This window comes from Patagioenas fasciata, chromosome 6 (assembly GCF_037038585.1).
Source record: "Patagioenas fasciata isolate bPatFas1 chromosome 6, bPatFas1.hap1, whole genome shotgun sequence".
Lineage (NCBI taxonomy): Eukaryota > Metazoa > Chordata > Aves > Columbiformes > Columbidae > Patagioenas > Patagioenas fasciata.
Window position 1 is genome coordinate 12,458,427 of NC_092525.1, and position 19,753 is coordinate 12,478,179.

Genomic DNA, 19,753 nt, shown 5'->3' on the forward strand with positions numbered 1-19,753 from the left:
GAATGCAGAAAACTAATCATGCGGAAGCCTCAGTGTTAACTGTAATTCCAGCTTCCAGTGGTAATGTTGCATGTATAAAAATCCCCCAAACCATAATCACACCGATATATACCATTTCCCCAGTAATAGCCAGTTCAAATGGAAAATTTGAGTTTAGGTTTTTTAATCTTTTCAAGTAGTCTTCACCTTAATAAATTTATTAACTTCAGGACATCAACATTCAAATGGAAACCTTATGTATTTTTGTATAAACCTGAAATAGCAACCATACAATAATTTTAGTTTAAATGAATGTCAAAAGACTGCTTCAGGATGCACTGCAGTCTTCAAACTCCCGAAAACTTAATCTGTATTCTGCTAATCTAGGTTACAGTTTATCTTCAGGGCTTCTCCTGTAATATCATTCCTTGATGATTCAGCCTGACATGATTGGAAAGTCTCCCTTTTCTTTTGTCTCCCATTCATCTGAACAGCAAAATTACACCTTTTTTCTCAGGTTTCCCTGCCCATTCCTCCTCGTCCTCCCAGTCAGATGGACTTTATTAAGGAAATTATTATAAAAGAAAACCCTACAGATAAATTATGACCCAGATCACAGAGATTGTGCCCAACTTGTGTTCAAAAAAAAACTGATTTACTTTAAAAGATGTTGTTGCATGCCACTCAAACTGCACTTTCAGCCACAGTTTGTATGGAATGGGTCTGTCATCTTTTCTTTCCTAAAAGTTGAGTTTATATCAAGAACGACGCAAAAACTTCTCAGTGTCAGCTGAAAGCATACATAGCTGCACACACCAGAAAAGAAGAGCAGTAAAACTGAGAAGCCCTCAAGAATCACTGTTTTGCTGAGGAACAGCATGGCCAAGCTGCCAGTCCAGCTCCCGTGTAATGTCACTGCTCTTGGTTCAGGTTTCTCACCATCGTCAACCAACAGCTGCTCTCAAACGCTTCTGATGGCAGTATAAAAACACATGCAAATGATGAGCTAAGAAATGAGAGTCCTAAAGAGGGCAGAGATTCTCCTGTAATTCAGGTAGTGCCCAGGTTCACATCTCGCTGGGTCAACCCACCGTGGGGATGTGCTCAGCCCGCGCCAGCCTGGTGCCACGTGGATGACTCCACGGGCCAGGGGAGTCTGCGAGGGAAGGATGGAGGAGCTGCTGGGGAACAGGAGATCTGACCGGTCTGTACCTCTGAGGATTCAGCACCGCCTCATCGCCCCTCTCCTGAGCCACGGGAGATGGGGATGGAGTCTTCAAACTCTGTTCTGCAGCCAACAACCTTTCTGGTCACACTCCCGCCTGCATCCAAACGCAATCTTGCCAACCCTGCGCTCACCTATGAGAAAACCGAGATGTCCTTCCCTGCCCTGCTGCTTCTGTGAAACATGTTTCTGAAACTGACCTTCCCATTTGTGACATCTCTGAATAACTCCTCTGAGGGCACACCCCACTACCTGAGCACCATCTCCTACCGCTCCTGTCACTGCCCGACCCAACATCACCCATGCGCGGCAGGATCTATTCCAGAAGGCTCTTCTCCCCTCCCCAGGACCACACCAGCAGAACTCTCTCACACTCATACACAAACACGTACCGACTGCAAGGGCTTCGATCTCCACTTACACAACAAGACCAGCTCCTGGTGTTTGTGTTTGTTTCAACCATCAGCATCTTGAGCTTTTGCTTCCCTTTTGTGCTTCACAAACACGGGGGTGAGTAATGCACGGCCTAATTGACTGTTAGGGTCACTGGCCAGCTCTTTAATCTTATTTAGTACACTTTGACACAGTTCATGAGTCATTAGGACTTCATTCTTGGGGACACAAAGACACGTAATATACATTAATAAAGAGCACAAATGTAATCCAATGTATGTATTTTACAGATGGTGAAATTAGAAAGATGGCATTAAATCTTTCTTTGCAGCATTATCATTTTAATAATGTTGCTTATTTTAATACGCAATAAAAATATTTAATTGTGAGAGCCTGCTGGTGTCTTTGCAATTTGTAATGTTGCTGTAGCTCTCAGAAAATTCCTTAAGTAGTAAAAGTCACACTTCAAATACCAACTTGAAGGGAGAGAAGGGCTCAAGGGAGACCTATCTTAAAAATTCCTTACTTGAAGGGGGGAAAAAAATACATTTTTCAAGCTGTTATTCATTATTCTTGATTTTATAATGTAAATTGTAATTCAGTACATGCACACGTGTCAGGAACTTTGCAATATTTTTGAAAAGGATCAGCATCACTAATCAGGCACTGAAATCCAATTTCTGGGAGAATCTGGGAGCTCAAAGCTGAACATTTTACCTGCCTTGGAAAGACCTTTGAAAAACAAAGTTAAACAGTAATTATACATAAATGCGCTTGAGAAACTTTACACCTGTCTTGACATGAATCAGATCTTTGCATGGATGATGAAATTCTCGGCATTGCTTTAGGTGATTGGGATGGCATTAGCTTAGGCAAGGTAAGAATTCAACAGCCACAAGCCTGGGCAGGTAGGATAAAGGGGTTACTGACTCAAAAAGGCATGACAGCTTATCTGTTGAAAGTCTAAACATGTTAATCATTTAACATAAACAGATCTGCTGATATTTTTAGAAAGGCATTTCAACTCATAAGTAACAATGTCAAAAAAAGGACACCAGTAACCCTAATTGGACTTTGCACAGGTCCTCCCAGCCCTGTGCATTGTTTCTACTAAAACTCAGACCAAGGAAGAAAGAAAATAAAGGAAAAAAAAGGGACAAAGAGTCAAAGACATGTAGCTGGGTTTAGGGATTAGGGCAATAAAGAAATTGCTGGAACTGAGTGTTTGACTGCCAGCTATGCTACAGACACCTTCTGCAACATTTATCTCCCTGTGCCTCAGTTCCCAGTCTGTAAAACGAAGGTGATAACATTTCCCTACCTCACAGGAACGTTCTCAGAATAAATCCATAAATGCCTGGGAGACACTGAGACACCACTGTGACAGAGGCCATAAAAATACCTAGGAAAAAAAATACACATAAAAATAAGTATCATAGACGACTGTAACAGCAGAGACATTCACAGACTAAATATAAAGCAAAGGTTAAAACTTCATTTGACGACACGAATTGTCCATCCTGGTGAAGAAGGGGTTCAGTTCAGCACATCTGCCCTTTTGGACACTCTTAAAACCATGACAACAAGGGACGGTTTCCCCTTTCCTACTTGGACACACCACCGTTGTGACAATCCGCCACCACACACACACAGAGACAGGAAAGCTGTTTCCTTGGCAGGTCACTCGCTCACACCCGCTCTTACAAGCACCACATCGAAAAACCACAACCACTGCGATGGACCCCAATGTACTGACAATGCTCATCCTCAGCCTCTGTATCCATTAACTACTGTAGAACTGAGCTCCTCCAATAGTTAAAAACTTCTAAGTTTCAGCCTAACATTTATTCCTGAACAGCTTTTATCCATTTGTTTTCATGCCAACATTGATCCAGCAGCTTAAACAGCTTTTCCTTATCCCTGAAGTTTATTTCCCTGACGATAAAATGAATTACACCACCTCCCTGTCAGGGTTCATTTTACCGCCCAAACCAAGCAAGTTACTGGAGTTTGCTCTCGGAAGACTCTCCATCCTCGAGATTACCTACCTCCTCTCTTACCCCAATTCACCGTCTCCCGCCCAGCGCCATCCTTGCAGCTCACTGTCACTGCACAAAGATGTGTCTCTCCATCATTTCCAGGTGGTAACCGCCTCCATCCTACCCAGCTCACAGCAAAGGGTTTCTTCCCCTACTAATGCCTCCTAATGTCATGACCTGGCATGCTATCAGCATGGAGATATGTCTCACTTCCAGGTCTCAAGCTCCTTCTGAAAGACACCCCGACCCTTCAGAGCCCTGACCGTGCCTCCCGCCTGTCCTACCTGCAGTGCTCTGAGCCCTTGGGGCACTGCTCCACGGGGACGGGGACACTGCAGGGAGCACGCACAGCCTCCCCAAAAACACACCTCCTATCTTCTGTGTCAACTCAGCTCGGCAAGCAACGGCTTGAGCTCGATTACACCATTAAGTTTTCTCTAACGCGAGCCAAATGACTACAGCCCTCAGAAGGATACGCAATTCAAAATTATGCAAATGTGTAGAATGCATTATTTGGCCTTTATCATTTACAAAGTACTCATTTCGTAAACAGTTTCAGTACACTTTCAGAAGGCGTGACAGTGCCCTGAGATCCAAGTCTCTGACGGTTGCTGCATCATGTACTGACTGTATCCTCGCCATGAGATGGGGAGGATGCTGCTGGTGTGCTCCAGCGCTCCGGTGGGACACGGGGCTGAGACAGTTTGCTCGCCCGCAGCCCCTCACTCCACCTACCCTCTGGCCACACTCCACCTGGAGACCTTCTCTCATTCCCTCACACCATGAGCTGACCAGGACTAGAAAAGTCCCTTGTTCTTTTTTATTTCTGGGGAGAGCAAGCAGGTCCCTTCCCACAGCACAGCGAGTGGAACCGGCTCATGAGAAGTGCTGGAGCTGGTGGGAGGGGAAGGACAAGCTCACCCTTTCTGCTGCCAGATCAGCCTGGGACCTGTTGGAAGTGCCAACCCAGGGAACCAGAATACAGTCACCTTTCCAAGGACTCTGATCCATTTAAAACTGTGCTCTAATAACCTTGACAAACAAATATATTATGCAATTTTGTGTTATGCAGTGTTGACTTCAATGACTCTGTAGCCGTGCTTACTCTACTATATTTACTTCTGGCACACACCAGCAGCATTCACTGCAGTCACTCAGAGCACATTCATGTTTTAAACTCTGAGGTCTTTCCCTGCCAACATCTATGCACAATGCTCCTCAATATGCTTTTCATAACTTCAACCATGCTGTCACTCTTTCTTTGGTCCCTGCAAGCTCCCTTGTCTACAACATGTCTTAAAGCTTTTTTCCCCCCTCTCATGCAGGAACCCAATTTTCTGCCCCAGCATCTCTCCCTCAGTGCCAGGTCACCAGCTCCCACCTGCAACTGTCCCACACTGTCAGGCTCCATCCCTCAGGTCAGAATTTCACAGAAGGAGCCTGGCACCTCCTGCCAGGATCCCTGGGATTTCAGGAAAGCCCTCTTTTAGGCATCTACACATCCACGTTGATGCCCATGATCAAGACTAACCATAGTAAGTGAATAAAGATAGATCACACAAATCTGGTTTTTCCTTTCCCCCATAACTAACAGTACTGGCTCTTCTCACTCTCTTCAGCAGTCAGTCTTTGTATGAAGAATGGCAATCACATCTGAGTGGAATCCACCCAACAGTAAGTGGTTTGTTAAATCCCAGGACACGTTGTATACAGAGAAGGATACTCAAGCTACTTAAATGGCAACCGTTTATTAAATGTATAAAAACACTTGAAATTTCTGTAAGACAACAATTTAAATTAATATCCTCCCTTAAACATACCAGTCTCTGCCACTAACTGTTGCGTCGCTTTTTATTAATTTCTTTTTGAATTTATTCTTTGGAAACACTATGAATTTCCTATAGTTCCAACGCACAGAGTTGCAGTCATCCATGGTACGCATGCATTTACTTCACTACAAACTCCTTTGTCCCACAAAAGCCTAAGCAGATTTTGCGTTTGCACAGTAGGGGCAGTTGAAGTCAACTATTCTCAGCTACACCACAGTGGCACTACAACTAGAAAAGGAAGGGGAAACACACCACACACAAAGTATCTTTTCTACACTGGAAATATTGAGACAGAAAGCAAAGAATTGTAAGATGAGGATAGAATATACTCTCAGTTATACCAAGCACTGTTTAGTATGCAATTTGAGACCCCTGGAAACCCCTGCCAAAACAGGACCTGTGCAAAGTGAAGTGATCGTTTATGCTCTGAACTTCTTTGCATCTCATTGTCTGACATGTATATTTAAAATTTTACACTGATTCAGTTTTGTATGTAGTAGCCGACTTCATAAAACAGAGGTTCTGCTTATACAGGGAAAGGGCAATATAAACATTAGGCATTTGCTTTGGAGGATTAAACATTAACAAAAAACTTAATCAGCAATGACGAGAGGGCTAATGGCAGTTCACTGCAGATAACCGTCCCCGTGAAGCACGCTGCAGTGTCTATCACGCGAATTTAGGTTGGCTAAAGAGACACACTGAATTACACACAGCCTCCCCCCTCCTCAAGTTAAACGCGAGGTCGGCAATAAAAAAGGGCTCAGCACCTGCAGCTGCACCTGGAAACCTCTGCAACCAAACCCGCCGTGGTTTCTGCCAGTTTCCGTGTGTCAAACCCAGAAGAGCATTTTCTGAAACTCTTCAAGGTTGCTTTTTAAATCTACGTGACAGTATTTACTGAACAGACAATATCAGTAGCCACGAGCATTTCATGCAGCATTGACAACAGCAAGGAAATCCTCGTTTCTCGTGAGCTCCCATGCTGGCTGACACAGCAAGACGCACTGCGAGAGGCCAGGAAAAGCCGTAACTTATCACAAGAAAATGGCAAATTGTGAAAAACCTGCATCACAAGGTTAGCTGCCTAGGCGCAGCTTTAATAGAGCTCCATAAATACCTCAGTCTAACACTGACAGAGGTTAAAAACCTATTATCTTTCCCAAATGACAGTGCGAACATATGTTCAATCCAACACCCCGCCCCACCAAGCTACAAAGTAGATTCTGCTCTTTCAGTTCCACAAATACAAACCACAGGGAGCATTTTTAAATGAAAGCATTATGAAGATTACATTAGGCAAGTTTGATCTACTGTAAAAAAACTCGCACCCAACATTAAGAGGGAGAACAACCTTTAACACCTGCTTTCTCTTCAAACATAGCATTATCTCTGCGCACGGCTCAGCTCTTAATGGGATGAAATCTCAAGTTAAATTGCATGGCTTACTCCACCAGTAAAGGGTATTTAAAACGTGGGGGACCTAGTGGCCCACTAATATCAACCCGGTGCGAATACTCTTCTGAAAGCACAGACTTGGCGGAGCGGCTGGGCTGGCTGAGCCCCGCAGAGGAGGTTTCCACCCCGGTGTGAAATGTTGTGACACAAGAGGAGACGCAGCACCGCACGATCCGAGCGGTGTTGAAAGTCTTCATCATAAATATTCACACACAGCCTGATTTGTTTTCTTACCAATAGTGCATTGTTATTCATAAATATTAATTAGTTTCTAAATACCACCTGTTTCTCAGCCCTCCCCTCCGCCGCGTGCCACGAGGCTGCGGAGGCTTCCAGTCCCTCTGTGCTGCGCAGAGACTTAATGATGTTCCAACTTCCATAGCTCCCTCAGCTCCTGGGAGGAGAGGCAGGGAATAATTACTTACTTATGTCTTTCTCTGCCGACCTCTCTGGAGGATGAAACGAGCAGCTTTAATGGCCTCTGAAGGGAGCCTGGTCCAGGCCATTTCAGATGGGAAGGATGACAACTGCACTGGTAGGTCTTTGGAGTGGAGAATGGTTTTAAAGATCCAAACTTCAAAGATCTCAGTGAGGGTAGAGTTCAAGCTGAAACACTCTCCTCACCAGAGGACGGAAAGTTTCTAATGCAATCACTCGCGTCTCCTGCGATCGCTCACATTTTAGACAGAGCCGAGGCACAAGGAATTGCCTGTCACATCCTACAGTATAAATAAATATCCACCTGCCAAGAGGAAAGCTGTTACAAACCTAAGCAATTTTCTTTGGATTTCTTCAGATCACTTTCTCAAAGGATCTCTCTGAAGGTGAGAGGTACAGGTGCAGGCAGACAGCCAGTGCTGGGTACACAGGACTCCTCCTCAACAGCAACCACGAACGTGTCCCCTCCTCCTCCTAATTATATGTGTCACCCAAAACATGAGAAAGTTGGGCAGAGCACTGATAAAAGGTAGCACACTTACGGTTGAAGAAGTGACACAGGTGAATGAGTAAGTACTGTCTTGGTCTCTCTGCGAACCCTGGATGTAAAATCCCTCAGACCTCTAAACCACATTCATCCCGCTTGCTGTCACGCAGAGGCACTGGGGAGGATGAGCTTATCCTGGCAAATTCAAACACCAATGAAAAAACGTATGGGACTAACTTCTTCAGTCAGGGTTCACTCCTGGCCTCTTCAGAAGAGATGAACTCAAAGCATCCTCCTCAGAGATGCCAGCCAAAAGACAAGGACTCAAGCTCCAAAGCCCAGCATGTGGCACTCCATTGCCTCAGGAAGCTGCTGCCTTTTCGGTGCAGATGTAGCACGAAGGTTGTTATCCCACAGTTGACAGACTTAATAACACGGCAGAGACATCAGCTTGTTCTGTTCCCAGGGAGGAGACACAATCTATTCAACACACCTTTCTACAACATCAGGTTTTTCTTACCAGGTACACAGCATGATCTCACTGGTACAGTCCAATCTGAATACTTCTTAACAAGTCTTTTTTAAGATCTTATGCATCATGCCATCAGCTCTACAGAAGAACTACAGAGTAGAACAAGTATAAATAACAGATTTAAGGTGAATCAGAGCAGTTTTTGCTGGAAAACATAACCACAGGGCAATTTAACTTGGTCCAAGATCGAATGGAGGAGGTGCGGCCGGGATTTGCTATCCTAAAACTGCAGAGAGGAACAGCCCAGGACCATCAGGATTTTCTGAGAGTTTGGTCAGCCTCACGTTCAAGTTCCTATGATTATAAAACTCAAAAGTGGGAGGGCAAAAAGCATGCAAGAATGTCTATAGTCATTCTCCCAGTGACTGACAAACATGGTGCTGAATTTCTTAGGGACCTGAATGGCTGAAGCCGAAGTTAAGCTTCACTGGAGCTATATTTAGCTCTGCACAAGTACAGATTAGGAAACACTTTCTTCCCAGTTACTAACGCAGTGTGACAGGAAACAATTATTCGCTCGGTGTCTAATGTTACCTTTGGTGAATATCTGGCTTGCAGAAATTGTATATTGTACAATAGAGAACCAATCTTATATTCTGCATATCAGTGAGAAAACTCATTTAAGAAGATGAAGAAACAGTTGATTTGCACATAGCTGAGCTACATTGGTCTTAACTATGCAGAGTTAGTGTTGAGGCTTCTTTGTCTTGATACTACAGCACAAAGTGAGTTTGTTTGCCAAATTGTACATTAATTTATTCAAGAATTCCACGGATATCAAAAGAATATCACGGCTTCTCCAAGTGCAAAACAGAACTGGGCAGAAGGACAGAACAATAAAAAAAACCCACACCAACAAACACCCTTTATGATTTCAAGTGGCAGTTTATCTGTACGGAAAATGTAATTCTGGGTCACAGGGGAGCTCTCAGCTCAGCAATCACTTCAGACTTCAATGTCCACAAAACACAACAGACAACAAAATGCATGATTCAAATGAAGGGCTAGTTAGACTGTGGAGAACCAAGCCATGATTGTATAGAGGAAACCCACGTGCTTCAGAAGTGCTCGAAAGGGCTGCACTCTAAAAATCCCAGGCATGTGGCTGCAAGAATCCCTGCTCCTGCCCACTGCGGCAAGAACGCCAGCAACAGCCTTGGAGCTTCAGAGCCATCTAACACAGCATCCTCACACACTAAGGAAGCAAGAAAGCATACAACACTGCGGCAGAAACAACATGTTCTTTCTTTTGGCACCGCTGGGCAAATTTTTGCAAGGCCCTTCACTATACTGAGTCATATGAATATTTCTAGAGCTGGAGGAGTTGGCATTTCGTGCTTGGCTTAAGTGATAAAGACCCAGTATAACCATAGAGATGCACGAAGCATCTATGTCCTGATGTGCTAGTGACCTTTCTGGTTGCAGATCCCTTTGAGGTGGAAGGCAGATGACCATTCAACACCATCCAAACAACCACCAATATCCAAGACTTTTTTAGCCAAAACAGAACTGCTAAAATAAACACACTTTGCCTAATCTTCCATAGCTTTCCTCATTTTAAACAACAACAACAAAAAGCTGATGAACATTTGGTTTCTTGGTAGTCTGTTACAGAAGATAAATCCCACTCCAGCAGGGTGATTGGACCAGATGATCTTTCAAGGTCCCTTCCAATCCCTAATATTCCGTGATTATCTGTTATATTGCAAGTAGGTTCTTGGCAACAAGTTGAACACAGAAACATGAGTTCTGGGCACAAGGCACAGAAACATCTCACCATAAACCAAAACATCCTTAAGACACTCTATTTCTGAACAACTTCTCCTACCTACAGAGCCAAGCATGACTAATTTTGATGAATAAGCTACAAAGTCCTCTATGGAGAAATGACATCTCCACTACTCCCACCTGTATAAAGCCTAGGAACATTGTTTACATGTTTTATTTCCTTTGAAGATCCTAAGGCATGAGGAAAAAAATCAGGCCCCAAATGACGAAGGCCAAGTGTATCAAAACTCCTCAAATGAGTTAATCAGTAGCCAGAGCTACAAACTGAAGATGCCTGTTTGTGTCCTTGCACCAAACTGGGAGAGTCAGGAGGCATATAATTATATTTCACCATAGCAAACTCTAGGTTTGACCAGGAAATTTACTTGTGATGCCCATACAGTCCCTTCCTGTGTTTTACTTGGTGCATTTTTAGTATAACAAGGTAATTCCTACAGTGCTTTTTATATCGATCAGCAAAAACAGTGCTGAAGTCAAAGACTTTTATCTTGTCTACACTGCTGGAGGGAGGGGGACTAAACTTTTTTTCAGATATATCCAGCTAACATGCTATCATGTTATCCAAGCACAGCTGAACATCTCAACTTCAATCCCAATACTGTCAAAGGAGCAGGAACAATCACAAATCCGCATCGCAGGGGTAGAGGTGCACGTCGATTCACAGCCCACAGTTCTTGTCGAGTACTGAAGGGCAGCAGCTACACCATCTTGTTCAGAGATGTAACTGATTAAAGGCTTTTCTTTGTTTCAGCAGGACTGACACAGCCAGACTGGTAGGCCAATACAGGCATGAGCTTGATAAAACAAGATGTGGCTGAAGCTCTTCATGCAGCTGATGCAATATCAATATATTTTCCCACTGCTCTTGTGTTATTCCTATACACCCAGCACTACAGTAATGCTCTTGATGACTAAACAGGAACAGTCTCTGTCAAATTTTGCTGGAGAGACCAGGTTGGACTTTCAGCAGTCAAGCACACCTAGGCCACATCAACCTTCTAGTTTCCTAGAACCTTTTATTAAATTATTATATGACTCTACACTTCCTCTTGGCTGTTCTTTCAAAAGAGAGGACGCAAAGCAAAACAAGGCTCTGGCTTGGAACAAGATGAACTATTTCCCTGGAACAGATTAATTTTCACTAGAAATCTCCTTTCTCACCCTCTCCCACTTCCCCATAGACTCATACTTTTCCCCTCTTCATCACAGTGTTAATATAATCAGGAGGAAAAGTAGGAATCACCTTTCTGACACGAGTTGCCTCTCCTCCCTCAAAGAGTATATGGAGCTTTTAAACAAATGCATGATGTGAATAGAGTCTCCAAGAACTTAACAGAGGTTTAAGAAATGAGGAGACGATGACAGGCATACAAATTACCATTAGCTATTGAGTAATCAAATGGATAAAGACACATGTTTGAGGAATTAAGGGTAGCTAATTATTAGGAATTAGGATTAGAGTTATTCTTTTTAAAAAGAAACTAACCACAACGCATCAGCCTACTGTGTCTTTTCTTGCACGTAGAATATCTGGCACTGTGGATAGGATGCCTGAGCGATTGCTCTTGTTTCATCCAGAGCATCCATCCCTCAACAGCCACCCCAGCCTCTGAGGTTGCCAAGCACAAATCAGAAGGAACAATTCCATACACAAGATCCCAAAATCCCAGCTCTCAGCCATGGTAACACAGTTGGCCGAAAAAAACTTGTGCTGATACTCAACTAGCTTGGAAAAGAGTAAAGGAGCAGAACAGGGTTACGGCTGCTTTGTGCAGGATGAGCTATTATAGAAAGGAGCACTCTCCAAATGCTGCTCAGTGGTTCCCCACCTCCTCTTTCGCAAGATTTTAACTCCACGTCAAGCAGACTCTTGTACAGAACTGACTTTAAGGGAATCTATAGGCGATTTTGAAGTTTTATAGAAAAAGATCACACCGGTATCTTGTCAACACCAGAAGAACAGAACAGAACACCTCTAGCACAGGGGTACAGAATTGAACCAGAGATAATAAAACACCCGAACAACTCCACTGCTACATGAACTCGCAGGAGCGCCACCGACGTGACAGCCAGCATGAAGTCAGGACTAGGGCTGTTCTTTGAGGATTAGTGGCTCTTAACCTTCTGTGGTTGCCCAACGGCTTACTCCGCAGGACAATAAATTCTGACAAGGGGAAAAAAAGACTTTTATGTTATGAGAAACAAATGTTACAAAATGAATGCAAAAATATACAACGGAAAGGTTTGTTTCTCTTTAATCCACTGCAATTTGTTGCACTGGACTATCACACAGGGATAATCTCCAAGTAGTTGGTGTTAACAACTTGCTACAGCATAAATTGAAGCAAAGCAATAAACAGCACGAAGGAGAATTTCAGAGGAACTATTAGATCCAAGTTCACATTAGTGTTGCCTGAAATGTGCCCTCCATTGCACTGAAGAGCTGATGTTTATCTGTCTCTCTACAAGGCTTTTGACACAAAGCCCAAAGACCCATAAGAACACATCAACACTGCAGAGTGAGCAGCCACAGCCAAGCCAGCAAACAACTACAACCAGCAAACCCTCATCCTAAGTATAATCAAGTTTTATTAACACCTCTACAAAACATACTGCTTTTTTCCCTCCCCCTCCTTTAGAAGGGTAAGGAAAAATGAGAAATAAAGATCATCAATCAGCATGAACTCAAAGGTTTTCCTTTCAGCAGCAGCAACGCTCCTGTCCCAAACGAGAGCTGGAACTGCAATAATCAGACTGGAATATCCAGTCCCTGCCAACTGACTAATGGTGAGCTGAAATATAAAATACACGTGTGTTTGAAGTGAAAATAGATGAACGCACTTACTATATCACAGATCCATTAGTGCAGAGCATCTGTTATAGATGCATTCTAAAGGTGTATGGATATACTTACAAAATCTAGACAAGCATATTTTTAAACAAAGAAACAGCTTTCCACATTCCCATACCAAAATTATCATGAGTTATAATCCCCAGTGAGTGATCTGCTATAACAGAAAGTATTAAAATAAAGAGCACTTTTAAAATAAGTTATTTACAATACAAACACTGGTTTTTGCTTAGTAAAATAAGCCAAAATCCTGTCTCAGTGCTGTCTCTATTTCAATTTTATATATGTGAATAAAGCACCAAAAACCAGAATATATTGATAATAGCAAAATAAATGCATTGCATCTCCATTTTGCTCTACAATTCCACCTTTATTCCTTCACACAGAAACACTTGTGTCTCCTGAAACCTACAGAAAATGGAATGTGACACCAAACATAACCAAAACACTACACCACAGACTTCCACGTGAATTACATAGGCTGTATCAGCATGGCATACTTAGAAGTACATTAACAGTACCAAATAGTACAGTAACCACGATGACCAACTTTGCATAGGCAGAGTTCTAATTTCCTGTAGTCACAAATACAAGAAATAGTAATTTCTTTTAATCCTGGAATACGCTTATGAAAGCGACACTGAATAAATGCAGTTCTCAGATACATGAGCCTTTTCACACTGCTAAGGGTTTTTCCTTGAGAAGCAAAACAAACGCTTACTTTTAACATACATTTAAATAAGGTCTTAAAGCACTTAATAAAAATTATGTTTATGTTTCTAGAGCATTACAACGTATTTTATATATTTATAAATACACAAACCATTAAAATGAACTTATATATCAAAAGTATTCAAATTTAATATACATTAAAACACCCCTACATTTGCTTCCCATGCCTTCAAGAGAGGCAAATCACCAGCTAAACAACTGCAAGTAACACACTAAACGAACTCTAAATAGCGATTGACCTTTTGGCTGATGTAGAAATAGCTCTTTTCCTAATCTCAGTTTATTCACTTAATTCAATTCAATGACTTGATTTGCTCAAAATAAGAAATCAATTAAGAAATAACATAGCATGAAGATTTGTTTCCATTTTCCAATCCTGAAGTAAACATTAAGTGCAAGAGGATGAGATCTACCATTCACAAACTCCTCCAGGGCCAAAACCATTTTCCAGTCACTATCCAGAGTTAATACCACTACTATTTTAAACGTTGAAAGCACTCCCTTACCAATTCAAAAAGAGAAAAGCAGTAAGTTTGCTTTCGATTTATGTATCCCGCAAATTTAAGAATAACATCGTTAACCATTTAATATCATTTCATGCATTTTAACTTAATTCAAATTTTGACATTAATACAACTATATACTCAGCATTCAATATATGTTAAACAAATATTTTACTACCAAAAATATGAGCATGAAGTATCTGAACGCTTATTTGGCATCATTAGACAATTATAACATATGTTGACAAAAGGTGTTACCTTACTGTAAAAGCTGTACTTAGCAGCAAATCAAGGCAATGTAATAATTACCAAACTACTAATAATTAACCTCTCCTTTGAGAAATGTAACAAAGTAAGATCAAAGTGCCTGATTTACATCAACGTTTCTGCTTGATTTACATCATTATTTAAATCATGTTTGAGAGAATGATGTATTTATTAAAAATGTAGCAAAAAAAGAAAGAGTGGAAAGATTTAATGAACTCTGACAATGATCCATCTCTGCTTTCAGCCTCATCCCAAATTCGACGTGGATTTGGCAGGAAAATTCCTGAAGGTCCTTGAGCTGCCCTATTGGTTTTGTGGCTGACGGTCTTTAATTTCAGAATATTCAACTGGGGTAAAACTCAAGGATGAGCCATTCTCCGCTTACTTGGGAGCTGGAAAGGCTGGGATAGTTGGATGGATTTCGGCGGACCCCTGACCACACCAGGATCATGTTCCTGCTGGTGAATGAAACCTCTGAAGTGCCTCCTACTTATTGAGGCATCAACAAGCAACATCTCAACGGTTCTTCAGAGCCCGTGCTGGGATTAAGTAAAACATCCCGGAGCTCCAACACAATCTTTTACTGATATGAGGAGTAAGGAGGGAGGAAAACCTCTTATCTCAGTCACGGTATTTCCCCTTTATTACAAGAATTAAAGAATTATGAGAGACATACAAAGTTAATGTAGACAAATGATTTTATTTTTTTATCTCACTAGTATTTTAATTAAAACCTTTTGTCATGTCTGCTAAGCAAGTTCAAAGTGTGGCAGTGCAGCAGCAATGGGAATATCGAAGTCTTGTTATGCTTGGGGAAAAAAAAACCCATGTTTTCAACTTTTACTGAATCAGCGACTGTAATTACTACAGGAATAAATCAAATTTATAGCAGGCAAACACAAGGCACAATACTTTTTTGTGTGGCCATAAATGAGCTTATATTTTCTGCAATGTGATAAAGTTTTAACATTTTCTGCATGTCAGACAGACTATTTTGATAATATTCTTTATATCTCCTCCTTATTAATGAGATGAAAAAATTGCTATTAAGATACGCACGTCATCTCAATGCATCTTGTTGTTGGATAAGCTTCAACAAAATATTAAAGCACTTTTTTCTAACCACATTAGCACAATAAACGCATGGCCAAAATTCTTGCTTTGGTATTAAACAATGTTCTGTTCTTGCAAAATATCAAGAGGTAGAACTCAGCAAACTACAGAAAATCAATTGGTATTCTTTTTTCATAAAATTCTGTTCAGAATGCTGCAACAAGGGAGACACAGGCAGTTTTAATTTTCATTATTTTCAGAGATTTTTCTTTTTCTATTTAACTGAGTACGAGGCAATAAAGTGGTGCCTTTTTTTCTTATCATGCCAAAGACAGTCTTGTATCTGGGCAGGAACAACCCCAGGTTCCAGTGTAAGCTGGGGAACGATCTGTTAGAGAGCAGTGTAGGGGAAAGGGACCTGGGGGTCCTGGGGACAGCAGGGTGACCATGAGCCAGCACTGGTCCTTGTGGCCAGGAAGGCCAATGGTACCTGGGGTGGGTTAGAAGGGGGTGGTCAGTAGGTCAGAGAGGTTCTCCTGCCCCTCTGCTCTGCCCTGAGGAGACCACACCTGGAATATTGTGTCCAGTTGTGGCCCCTCAGTTCCAGAAGGACAGGGAACTGCTGGAGAGAGTCCAGCACAGGGCAACAAAGATGCTGAAGGGAGTGGAGCATCTCCCGTGTGAGGAAAGGCTGAGGGAGCTGGGGCGCTGGAGCTGGAGAAGAGGAGGCTGAGGGGTGACCTCATTAATGTTTACAGATATCTAAAGGGTGAGTGTCAGGAGGATGGAGCCAGGCTCTTCATCAGTGACAACCAATGGTAGGACAAGGGGTAATGGGTGCAAACTGGAACACAAAAGGTTCCACTTCAATTTGAGAAGAAACTTCTTCATGGTGAGGGTGTCAGAGCCTGGCCCAGGCTGCCCAGGGAGGTTGTGGAGTCTCCTTCTCTGCAGACATTCAAACCCGCCTGGACACCTTCCTGTGGAACCTCAGCTGGGTGTTCCTGCTCCATGGGGGGATTGCACTGGATGAGCTTTCCAGGTCCCTTCCAATCCCTGACATTCTGGGATTCTGTGAAAGACTACCTCTGCTATTTAAAAGTACCTTCACATCTCCACTTTCACTACTAACCTTTTGTGAAGAACAATTTCTGATTGCTAGGCTATTTTTCATTTGCCTAACTCTATTCATAAAAAAAAAAAAAAAGGGAGCACGTAAAATGGCAGATTTGAGAGACTGTTAAAAAACTTGAATAGCTAACATATATAAAACCGATTACGGTTCTGCAAAACCTAAAAGTAACGTTATCAAAACAGGGGATCGCTCCGGTATACTAATGGCAGAACACCTCTAGCACTCATTGGCCTCAACCCACAGCAAATGTGTCATGAACGCAAGTGATTTGTTCTTGCTTGAATGTCAGTTTTGAAGAGTAAATATGTACATGCACACGTACACGCACTTGACTACACATACAAAGGCAGCCCATAATTATATAAACCTGACAGCTCCTACGTGAAAAAAGTATTTTTATGAGACCACATAGCTGAAGTCAGCAGAACAGTTTAGACCAAGTTATCCAAGAATTCTCTATTTACAAATTGCAGTTTCTCCTTGGCGTGGCCTGGAAAGATGCAGTGGAAAACGCTGCAGGTGGGCTGTCACCTCTGCACGGGAGAGCCGGCTGAGAGATGCCACCGCAACGGGAAGGATGGCTCCAAAAACGCCTCTGCGGAAAGACCTTTATCAGCTACCGACTATAAATTTATCTCCTGCAAAGGAACCTTCTGGCATAACGTGCAGAGAAAGGACATAAAACGCAATCTGTCTGCCAGCGGAACTGAAAAGTGAATGTGAAGGTGGGAGAGGCAGCATATTTTGTTGAAGTATGTAGATATGCCACTCAGATCTCAATACGTGCCACCATCTGACACCAAAGGGTGAAATGTTCTGATCTCTGCTGACAATAGTTACACTGAGAAAACCTCCAATATTACAGTCAAAGTTCCTAAAACACCCATCATCATCATCATCATCAAGAGGGTTGGTTGAGAGCAGCGAACAGGTGACAGGGCCTATGGACCATCTCACCAGCATCACTTCTTTCCATCTTACCAGCACTCGCCAGTTTACTTCCAGAAGACAACTGAGGACCTACTGCCAGAAGACAACTGAGGACCTACTGCCAGAAGACAACTGAGGACCTACTGCCAGAAGACAACTGAGGACCACGGACACTAATCTAATAAAGCTGTTAAACAAGACCAGCAATATTCCATGCAGTGCCATGCAGAACTCAAATGCGAGTTAAACAGACGCAAACAGAGGAAAAAAATAGGACCCACATAATACAACTCAATTTTCAGAGGGGTAATATTAAAACGTAATTAGCTAAATATTTTAAAATACAAACATGGGGATTAAGCAACACCAAAAGAAGGCACAGGATCCAAAGGGCAATGGATCCAAAGATACACTTCTAAAAATTTAAGCTAGTTTTTGTCCTGAGGGCACAGGATCTAAGGGGCAATGGATCTAAAGATACACTTTTAAATATTTAAGCAACGTTTTTCGCCGTATTTTGATCATCCTATTAACATAAGTTTATACATTTTGTACAATAAGTTTGTGCATTACAATGTTTTTTTCAATTGCTTAATCTTCCTATTTCTATTTTTTAAACATCCAGCAATTGCTTAAGCCTCTGGGTGTATTTATTTTAATTAAATACAACAAAACCAAATAAAAAGCTTTTGCATTGTTTGAATAGAGGAGACCACTCAGAATTTTCCTCCATGTGTTGCAATAGAGATCTGTCGAACACATCCCCAGAGTAACCCGTCAAAGACAATAGCTGCGCCAACAGCAATTTGTCTGCATTGTGCAGGGAAACATTTAACAAAAAGAAGAGTAAATTAATATTTTTATTGTGTTTGCACAAAGAACCGCCGATCTGAGCGAATGCTGGATGCACAGGGCAGCACCTTCCACCTTGCATCCATAACATGGGCACGCTCCCACACTCCTGATGACAGGGGATGGACACGCTCCAGGACAGACTGACGCTCTAGCTGTATAGTCCTGCCCTTACTTCTCTTTAATCAATTAAAAACATCTGCTTTTATTCTATGGAAGATGGATGTTGACATGTTCTGGCACAAGACCGTCCCCCATCAAAGCCTTCATGGACACTGAGTGAGATCACGCCCTGGGCAGCCTCTCCCTTGGACTGGCCAAAGCATCACTGATCTCTTCAATAACCACCACCAACACGCCTGCATGCGAGTCTTCATTCCATGCTGCATTCACCACCTTCCTGGTTTTCTTATTTTTTGCAAAGGCATCACCCAGATCTGCGGCTGCACCAACTTATTCATGTGGGGGCCAGTCTCTGTGTTCACCCGAAAGCGAGTAATTCCAGGTTCTGCCTTCCCCTTCACCCACTGCTATTTACTCCCACAATCAGAACAGTGCAGTTCAAATCACAGAAGGTAAACAGAAAGGCTTAAAAGGCCTCCTCCCAGTATCCAGCCAGAAAAACATCTTCTCAATATTTATGCCTTTTCACTGCAAACTATTTCTCCTGTAACAAAAGGCTGCTTTTGAGGTAAACTCCTTACACCGCATTAGGGCAACAGACTCCAGCAGCACTTTGGATGCTGTTAGAAGACGTTTTCTAAAATCCTCCTTAAACACGCAGGAACTGCACATTCAAGAAAGAAAACAGGATCTCTGTGGTCTCTCAGCCCACCACTCTCATGGTGTACAAACTCAGCACAGATAAAGGCAGACAACCCTCAAAACGTGCTACTGCTTCAGAAAGGTGTTTCACAATATTATTAATTAACAAAAAAACACAGTGGTATTTGACAAAGATATTATTTTTAAAGTAAGCTTACCCTGATGAGAAGCTTTTCAAACTTCCTGTTTTATCTAAAAAGCCAGGCGCTAGTTCAAAATAAATCGCAAGGCAGTATTTTAAAGAGGCTCTTTTTGTTCACATACATGGATCTAGTTGCTGAATACAAGCAAGTTTAACAGAAGCATCAGGAAATAAACAATTTCACTTCATACAAATTGCCTTGTCCTTTTAGGAAATAACCTGGAAGTAACCTACTTCAGCTGAGACTGTGGACTACTTACAAATTACTTGTTTCCAAGCTCTGAAGGAGACGGAG

At 42.3% G+C, this 19,753-nt stretch overlaps 1 protein-coding gene across 16 annotated transcripts in view; it reads right to left on the reverse strand.

Annotated features, from left to right (window-relative positions):
- The window catches only part of PTPRF (protein tyrosine phosphatase receptor type F), a 384,319-nt gene that overhangs the window by 289,178 nt on the left and 75,388 nt on the right, over positions 1–19,753 (reverse strand). For 14 of the 16 annotated variants that reach the window (XM_065842623.2, XM_065842637.2, XM_065842633.2 and 11 more), the window contains exon 2: positions 2,919–2,999. The exons of the other annotated variants lie outside the window; for them this stretch is intronic. The gene's annotated coding sequence lies outside the window, so the exon portion shown is untranslated. The remainder of the gene's footprint in view (positions 1–2,918; positions 3,000–19,753) is intronic. 16 annotated transcript variants of the gene reach the window in all.